Source organism: Mobula birostris, chromosome 10 (genome assembly GCF_030028105.1).
Source record: "Mobula birostris isolate sMobBir1 chromosome 10, sMobBir1.hap1, whole genome shotgun sequence".
NCBI classification, from domain to species: Eukaryota; Metazoa; Chordata; class Chondrichthyes; order Myliobatiformes; family Myliobatidae; genus Mobula; species Mobula birostris.
Window position 1 is genome coordinate 69,886,016 of NC_092379.1, and position 9,790 is coordinate 69,895,805.

Here is a 9,790-nt window from a genome sequence, read left to right on the forward strand (position 1 = left end):
ATCTATCCCTCTCATAATTTTGTAAATCTCCATCAGATCTCTCCTCCACGCCTGCGCATTGCATCCTATTACTAAGCCATGTTTGGATCCATTTCACCAATTTAATCCGGATGTCATGGGCTCCAATGTTGGATTAGCCGACCCTGAGGGACTTGACAAAGTCCATGTACCTCAGTACCCTCATCAATATGGTTAGCTACCTCTTCAAATTAGTGACTGCAGCTCCTCACCTGCTGTACTGCTCTGCCGTCGGCTCCCCTGCCCAACAGAACAAGCAACCTCGCGGCATTCCTGAACGCTTCCCGAGCTAAAGCTCCTGGGCCCTGGCTGGTCTGCATGGGGAAGGTTAGCTGGATAAGCAGTGAGCAGGAAAGACATATTCTCTCTTGGCTGTCTATTTCAAAAATAACCATTAATCATAAAAATACTCTGAAGGAATACAAGATCAGTGCATGACTTTCTTTCTACACATGACTATACATGTGTGCTGTTGCCCAGCCTCTACATTGCTTGTGTTATTGGTTCGATGCATTTGCTGTGTTAGCACAGTCTATGTACAGAGAACCACTGCGACTCATATGCCCTCTTTGTGCAATATAAACTTCTTGTGTTTGAGAGGCTTCGACGCCAGAGTTAGCCTGTCAGCGCCCAGTGGCAGCTTGGCCTTAGACTCCAGTCCCTCCTAACAAAGGCGTTGCTTTGGCTGCACTGGGCTTTAGTCCTTCTTTCAGCATGCACCGCTGCAGCAGGGAATGTGCTCGCTGGCTGCATTCCCTTACACACATCTCATTATATTCGAAAGACAACAAGTTTCGGGCAGATCCAGACTGCAAGGAAGCCTGGCATACCAAAAACTAGAATCAGAATCAGAATCAGGTTTAATATCACCGATATGTGCCAGGAAATTTGCTGTTTTTGCAGCAGGAGTACAATAATGCAGTAATAGAAACTGTGAATTACAGTAAATATACAAACTAAGCTAGTGCCCATGATGGGGCTAATTGAGTTCACGACTTTCTGTAGCTCCTTTTGATCCTGTGCAGTAGCCTGTCACCCCCGCCCCCCCCCCCCCCCAACACCCCATCCCGTACCGGATAGTGATGCAGCCAGTTAGAATGCTTTTCACGGAACATCTGTAGAAATTTCCTAATGTCTTCGGTGACATACCAAATCTCCTCAAACTCCTAATGAAATATAGCTGATCTCGTGTCTTCTTTGTAAATGAGTTGATACAGTGGGTCCAGGATTGATCCTCAGAGATGTTGACACACAGGAATCTGAAACTGCTCACTCTTTCCACTGCTGATCCCTCTGTGAGGACTGGTGTGTGTTCTTGACTTCTTGAGCTCATCTCGTGCAAAACACTTTAACGTTACACCTGTAGGGTAGGATGGCCAATTAGACCAGAGTACCACAAGACCATGCCCTGCAGAGGGAGCGGTTTAAACTCCCTCTGTTTAGAGCTCCCTCTGCACTGTAGTGAAGGTCAGCCTTGAATTAACGTTCAGGAATTAGGAAATTGGAGCCATTTAGTACTGAGGGGCAATCAGTGTGAAATGGCTGCATGACAAAAAGCCTTGAGGGGCTCAATGGAGTTTCATTTTATGTGACTTTAATTGTCTGATCTCTCTGCCTAGTGAAGGGAAGGACTTATCAAAAGAAAACAAAATGGGACGGAAACTGTAATCTCTGACGTACAACTATTTGAAAACTGACTGACTAAATGCTTCCATTATTAATCTATCTCATCAAAAACGTTACTGAGAACAGTTTTCTGCATGATGCTTTCCGCACTTTCTCTGCTGGCCTTTCTGCTCGTATCTCCATTTCAACACACCTGAAGTCTAGGCTGCCCCCAGGGCTGTGCATCTTCATCCAAGTCATTTCTTCAGCTCCTGTTTCCTGTTGCTGCAAATTGTTTCTCGGCCAGCCCCAGCAGGAAGTGACTGCTAAAGTCCATGTGTAAGAACTCCTGATCCTCGAGTTCTCTGCTAACATGATTTTTCCCAAACCAAGTACAAGGCAGCACAAAGCTGAACAAGGCATAATTATTGAAATGTTTTAAAGGCTGATTAAAAGCCATAATATTTTTTTTAATTCCTTTGACTTGTGACTGAAGTACACAGTTTAGTTCTGGAGTCCAGTCATTCAGTTTGATCCACAATTTTGACACCATACTGTACAGTATAATTAGACAACATCAATAACTATTAACACTGATGAATAGACAGAGCTGGTCAATTAAATATGTTTGTAAATGGCAGTCTCAGTCATTAGCAACTTGCATCAATATCAGTTTCAGAGTTGATGTTTAAAATGTTTGAAGTTGTTTTTGCCAAAAATATCAAAAAAACACTTTCTCTCTTAACTCTGGGCAGAAACAACTGCACTTCCTCACTTGTTCACTCATATGTCAATGCAGTGAAAATAAAGATTAACATCGACTATGCAACACCTTTGGAGGGAGGAGCAGAGGCAATTCTTCAGCAAAGGTCTCCTGGTCATCCGACAGGGAACTGGGATATTAGTCGTGAAATAAGTGGGTGTGAGTGTGTGAGAGAGGGGGTGTGTGTGTATGTGTGTGCGTCTGAATGGGTGTGTGTGAGACTAGTTATGGATGAGTGGGTGTGTGTGTGTGTGTGTGAATGAGAGTGAGTATGTGTGTGTCTGAATGAGAGTGTGTGTGTGTGTGAATGTGTCTGAATGAGAGAGTGTGTGTGTGTTTCTATCTGTGACTATGTGTGAATTTACAGTATATGCATGTGGTTCCTTAAGTTTGTTACAGTCGGGGGTGGTACCGGGGACAAGCTCCAATGGTGTGCACCTCAAATCGCCTCTGATATCCAAGCCCAGCTCCTGGCCTTCATGTGTGGCTTAGTTACTAAACCCAGTGGAATCATTTCTACAGACAGCAGAGGAGGCAAAGGCAGATTACTGGAGCCTTAAAATCAGTTGTTTCGGGCAGATGGGGCATGTCAGCTGTGGTTGGCAGCTCATCAAGAAGGAATGCTGTGATCTCAAACCTCTGCTGCCTTGTGGCTATACCCACTCATGTGGAAGGTTTCAGGAGTAAGCCCCAAGGGAAAAATCCAGAGCTGGAATCTCTAAGGCAGTCCTACATTGAGTTCAACACTGACTGGCAGCTCCTGCAATGCTGCTGGTACTGGAGTGTGTCGGTCTCTGCCATTCCTTTGGGTTCATCAGATACGTGGAGAGGGGAAGCTTGCTACATGGACAACAGTTTACTCTCCATATTGTACTGCCCAGGCTTGTGTATCTAGACAGCTAGGACCCAACATTCATGGTTGACCTGGACTGCCAGAGGCCTCACTCACACACAGTACATGCATGTAGATATCTGTGTGTGTACATACACGTGTTTGCACATCAGCATGTGTGTGTATGTGTGAGTATGGGAGCTGGTATTTATTGTTCACAGTTACAGACAAACAACAGTGGATCCAGCCATGATGCCTGAAGCACATCGCTGGTTACAGGTCTCCAGTCAGAATAGCAGGCCTGCACAACCGCTATGATCTCTATCCATCAAGCCGATATTGCATCAAATAGGCTAGCTTACCCTGGACCCCAAGTGATCTAATGTCCCTGACTAGCCTCATCAAAAGGCTTGATAAAGTCCATACAATCACCCTCTACAAACCTGAGCTCATCATTTCTCCATGTCACCTCTTCAAAAACCTCAATCAAATTTGTGAGATTTCTAACAGACAAAACCATGCTGACAATTCTGAATCAATCCTTGCCTTTCCAAATGCTGGTAGATCATTTCACACAGAATTGTTTTCAATCAGTTTCCTGCTACTAATGTTAGGTTCCCTTTTTATGGCTTGTCCTTGCAGCCTTTTGTCAAATAAAGGCACAACAATACCCACTCTCCAATCGTCTGGTATTTCACCCATGGCTAAAGATAAAGCAAATATTTCTGCCAGGCCCTCTTCTGTTCCTTGAGGTGGCATTGATCTTCATTGATACACCATCGATGGTTGAGGGAAAGTAGGTGAGATTGGAGCTGGGGTGGACAATTACAAAGACCTGGTGATTAGAAAATTCAATTCTGCAGATGACTGAAATCCGAAATCAAAACAGAAAAATGTTGGAAACACTTAGTAGGCCTAGCAGCATCTGTCAAGAGAGGAACAGTCAATGTTTTAGGTCCAGAATTCTTTGTCAGAACTGGGAGAGGGAGAAATAGGTTACTTTAGGGAGTAGAGAAGGTGGGGATCATTTTAGATAATTTCAGATGTCAGGATCTGCCATGTTGATCTTCATTTTCTGTTCTTTATCACAAGACCATGTTTTAACTATTTTGTCAGGAGATGCAAAAAGGACTCTCACATTTATCAACACAATTGTTTCTTTTCCCAACCTAGTGTGGAGGCCCCCGAGGGGTGTCCGTTTGTCTAGTGTAGTTCAGGAATTTATCAGGATTAGAAGGAAGGCTCTCCCTGGCCTCATTAACACACGTACTCATACACAACACAATGACCACTTTGCACAATAGACAGTTAATTTTGTTCAAATTATGAACTTTCCTGTATAATATTAATATTATTTCTGTTAATTTATGTTTTTTCTTGTTAATGTTTTGAATCTGAAGCCTGTGAGGCTGCTGTAAGTAAGATTTTCATCATATCAGTGCATGCATGTACTTGTCCATATGACAATAAACTTGTCTTTGACTTTGATACACATACATACAAATGCATGTAGACATATACAATATGTGCAACAGGCCTGCCTGAATTTGATCAGGGATAGTCAGCATTGCTTTGTGTTTGTGAATCCTGACTCATGAATTTAATTAGAATGTTTTTTTGAAGAGGTGGTGAGGAGGCTGATGAGGGTAGGCTGATCGATACCAACATTGACTGTTGACAAGGTCCTGCTGGTTTGGAATGTTGATCACATGGAATGCAGAGTGAGCTTGCCAGACAGATACATAATTGGCTCGATGGCAGGAGTTATAAACTGGCAGTGCTGGGCTGTTTTTCATATCGGAAGAACATGACTACTGATGTCAGGGAAGGATCTGTACTCTTTCCCAGTTACTTCCCAGATCTACTGAAGACTTGGATGAGAATGCATGCGGCATGATTAGTAAGTTTGTGGAAGACACCAGAATAGGTGGGGATGAGAACACTGAAGAATGTTATCTAATGATGCAATAAGATGATATCAACTTGAAAAGTAGGTCAAAGAAGAGCAGAAGGAATTTAACTCAGACAAAGACAAAATGATACATTTTGGGAAATTAAATCGGGGCAGGATACAGTACAAAGTAAATGGTAGCATCATGGTTGAAAGGGGGGAAAAGCAGAGAGTGCCCTGAAAGTGGTGGCACAGGTAGACAGTGTGGTGAAGAAGGCACATGGTATGCTTACCTTCATAAACAAGAGAAAATCTGCTAGTGCTGGAAATCCAAAACAGCACACACCGAATGTTAGAGGAACTCAGCAGACCAGGCAGACTATGGGAAAGAGTAAACAGCTGGCATTTTGGGCTGAGACCCTTCATCAGGGCTGGAAAGGAAGGGGAGAAGACAGAGGAAGAAGATAGGGGTCAGGGAAGGAAGTACAAGGTGGCAGATGACAGGTAAAACCGGGAGAGGAGGAGGGGGTGAAATAAATAGCTGGGAAGTTGATTGGTGAAAGGGATAAAGGGCTGGAGAGGGGGGAATCTGATAGGAGAGGACAGAAGACCGTGGAAGGAAGGGAAGGAGGAGGAGCACCAGAGGGAGGAGATGGGCAGGTAGGAAGAGAAAGCATGAGAGGGAAATAGGAATGGGGAATGGTGAAGAAGGTGGGGGCAATTTCCGCAAGTATGAGGTGTTGCTCCTTAACCTGAGCATGGCCTAACCATGGCAGCAGAGGATGCCATGGACTGACACGCCAGAATGGGAAGTAGAATTGAAATAGGTGGCCACTGGATGATCCTGCATTTTGTGGTGGACGGAGCGAAGGTGCTCAGTGAAGAGGTCTCCCAATCTACGTGGGGTCTCACCGATATACAGGAGGCCACACTGGGAGCTCTGGATAGTTTATTTTTTATTGACTGACATACAGTGCAGAGTAGGCCGTGCCGTCCAGTAACCCCTGAGTTAGCCATGGCCTAATCACGGGACAATTTACAATAACCAAAAAACTTACCAGCCAGTACATCTCCTCACAGGCAGCTGTGGGAATTGAACCTGGGTCACTGGAACTGTGAAGTGTTGTGCTAACCACTACGCTACCTCACCACCCAGTATATGACCCCAATAGGCTGGCAGGTTAAGTGTCGCCTCACCTGGATGGACTGTTTGGGGCCCTGAATGGTAGTGAGAGGAGAGCGTAGGGGCAAGTCCTGCCTGGCCTGCTGAGAGCCTCCACCATTTTGTGTGTTGCTGGTCTCCATTGCTCGGGTATTGAGTAAAGGAGATGCGATATCACACACATCGGTGAGGCCACATTGAGAGCATTGTATACTGTATACTATCTGCTGACCACACAACCACAAGGATTTGATCAAGTGAGAGGGGTGCAGAAAGGATTCACAGTGACGGAGGGTTAAGTTATAAATAGTGACTGGATAAACATGAACCATTTTCCCAAGAGGAATGAAGCTTAAGGTGTGAACTGACAGAGGTTTATAAAATCATAGACAGAGAGTTGGTAATCAATTATTTTTCCCCTATTAGGGGAGTCTATAACTAGAGAGGGGTAGGCTTAAGGCAAGAGGGAAAAATGTAGAGGATCTGCAGGGTATGTTTTCCTCACATTGGGTGGTGAGTTATGGAATGAGCTGCCAGAGGAAGGTGTAGAGGCCAGTACAGCAAGTTAAACAGATATGTATTCAGACAGGTTCATGAATAAGAAAGTTTAGGGAGAAATACAGGACAAGGGACCAGCTATGGCGGGCACGTTGGGCTGTACACATGCTGCTTCACAACCTCATTACTCTGGGACCCACTGATACCTTTCACTCATGAATTCGGGGTTTGGGTTGAGTTTGTACAACACGGGCTGACGTCCCAAAAAAACCAGAACATGCTGGAAATTCTCAACAGGCCAGGTAGCAGCTTTAGGGAGAGAAGCAGTGCCAATGTTTCCGGTGGGAAGTTTTTCACCATGCAGAGACAGTGTTGAGTGGGCGGGCTGTTTGGGGAGGGCGCGTAAAGGGGACAGAACTCGGGGAGGGTTGGCGGCGAGTGAAAGCTGTTCAGAGGGGGGTGGGCAGTACCAGGCATGTACCTGTGACAGCTGGGTGGCAAACAGAGAGGGTACAGCCTGGGCAAGTGGAGGGGGCAGTACAGGGGGAAATATTACATCACCTGTGCTTTAGGGTGCAGAAGTAGTTCATCATCAGAGTAGTAGATGCTGGAATAAGGCTGAACTGGAGCAGCTGGGGCCGCCTCCTGGACTCTGGACAAGCTGCTGTTTAATGGAATTGCTATTGACAGGCAGTCACTGGTTGGAAAGGCCTACTTTTATGCAGTCACGATTCCTTTTCCAGACTCTCTCCCCCACTGGCTCCACTCCCCCGTGTGCCCGTAGTCCATGTACACTCCGCAGCTGACATCTCTGCATGCCGAAACACGGACCTTCGGACTGCAACAGCCTCCAGTTTGCCCTGGTCACGATCCCTCACTCTCCACCAGCATTCCCGTGTTCCAGGCTGCCGTGCCACATCCTGCCTTTCGGCTGTTGCCCTTTACAGCAGCTGGATTCCCATCTGTTTCCTTCTCTTCTTTGGCCCAAGATCAGCCGGAGTTAACTGTGTCAAAGAACAAGGCTCATCAAATCTTCACTCTCCATTACTAATCCCTTTCCATCCTCCCACACCCCACCCCCATCCTATCAACACCCAGACTCTCCCTCTCTCACGCACACCGAGTAACAATTTACAACAGCCTGTGCATCTTTACCATGCAGGAGGAAACTACAGCACCAGCAGAGAGTCGTAGGGAGAAATTGCAAGCTCCGCACAGACAGCTGCAGAGCTCAGAGCTCATCATCGAAGCTGGGTTCCTAGATCTGCGAGGGAATAGTTCAGCTCCACAAGCTGAGCTATTGTGCCACAGCTGGGGCCCCATTCGGACTGCTCTGACATATCACTCACTCCTCGTGATGTTTGAACTTGCTGTTTGCAAAGCCAGGGCTGAGCATGTTGTGGTGCAGCTGTGTTACAAGCTGGGGTGCCTTTATGGAGGGCTGGCTATATTCGGGCAGGACCCAGAAAAGCAACAATTTTTCTTCTCTCCCTTCCTCTCCCTCTTTCCCTCCCTCTTTCCTCCTCCTACCTTCTCTCTCTCTCCCTCTCCATCCCTCCCTCCCTCTCCCTCTTTCCCTCCCTCCCTCCTCCTCCTACCCTTTCCTTTTCTCCCTCTCCATCCCTCTCCCCCTTCCTCCCTCCCTCTCCCCCTCTCCCTCCCTACCTCCCTCTCCCCCTCTCCCTCTCTCCCTCCTGCTCTCCCTCTCCCTCCCTCCCTCTCGTTCTGAACCTGGGACCCAGGCCTTTGGTATGTAGGGAGGGGCTTGTGTTGGATCAGAGTGGGGGCTGTTTGCTTGGATCAGCAGAATGCTTGGCCTTTATCTTTCAGCAAACATAAAGCTTTTCTTTCAGGATGTGTGGGCTGTGCCCAGCATCTGATTACAGCTGGGGAATATTCTGAAAGGAAATGCTGCCAGCTGATTACAGCAAAACAAGAAACAGGGCAGGTTTCCATACAGGAAGGTTTAAATCTGTTGAAGGGGATGTCGAAGGAACACACACAGGTCGACATCGCGGGATCAACAGTGGAAACTGTGAGCAGTTTCAAGTTCCTGGTTGTCAACATCTCTGAAGCTCTATCCTGGGCCCAGTATATTGATGCAATTACAAAGAAGGCACAACAGTGGCTATATTTCATCAGGAGTTTGAGGGGGCTTGGAATGTCACTGAAGACGCTTACAAATTTCTACTGATGTGCCATGGGGAGCATTCTAACTGGTTGCATCACAGTCTGGTATGGAGAGGCCATTGAAAAAAGCTGTGGAAAGTTGCAAACTCTGAGCTGGTTGAGAATCAGGGGCATTAGCCTCACCAGCATTGAGGACATCTTCAAAAGGCGATGCCTCAAAAAGGTGGCATCCGTCGTTAAGGAACGCCATCACCCAGGACGTGTCCTTTTCGCATTGTTGCCATCAGGGCAGAAGTACAGGAGCCTGAAGGCACACACTCAACAATTGCATTGTTGTTGCTTCCTGCTCCCTTGCTGAATTCATCGACCATCCACTTTGCTTCCAGCTTCCACCCTGCCCTCATATTCACCTGGTCCATTTCCGACACCTCCCTTCTCTTTCTCGATCTCACTGTCTTTATTTCCAAAGATAGCTTATCCACCGATGTCTATTACAAACACACGGACTCTCACATCTATCTGGACTAAACCTCGCCCATCCTGCTACTTGTAAAAATGCCATCTTCGTCTCTCACTTCCTCCAACTTCACCGTATCTACTCTCAGGGTGAGGATTTTCATTCCAGAATAAAGGAGGTGTGCTCCTTTTTCAAAGAAAGGGCTTCCCTTCCTCCACCATCAACGCTACCCTCAACCGCATTTCTTCCATTTCACACACATCTGCTCTCACCCCATCCTCCCTCCACCCTAACAGGGATAGGGCTCCCCTTGTCCTCATCTACCACCCCATTAGCCTCTGCATCCAGCACTTAACTCTATGAAACTTCCACCACCTCGAACGAGATCCCACCAGCAAACACATCTTTCACTCCACCAAACTTTCTGCTTTCCA

At 46.6% G+C, this 9,790-nt stretch overlaps 1 long non-coding RNA gene across 2 annotated transcripts in view; it reads right to left on the reverse strand.

Annotated features, from left to right (window-relative positions):
• The window catches only part of LOC140204104 (uncharacterized), a 119,102-nt gene extending 110,818 nt beyond the window's left edge, over positions 1-8,284 (reverse strand). For both annotated transcript variants that reach the window (XR_011887532.1, XR_011887531.1), the window contains exons 1-2: positions 7,925-8,284; positions 7,331-7,773 (exon numbers count right to left, since the gene is read on the reverse strand). This is a non-coding gene — a long non-coding RNA (uncharacterized lncRNA). The remainder of the gene's footprint in view (positions 1-7,330; positions 7,774-7,924) is intronic.
• Between the last annotated feature and the right edge of the window lie 1,506 nt (positions 8,285-9,790).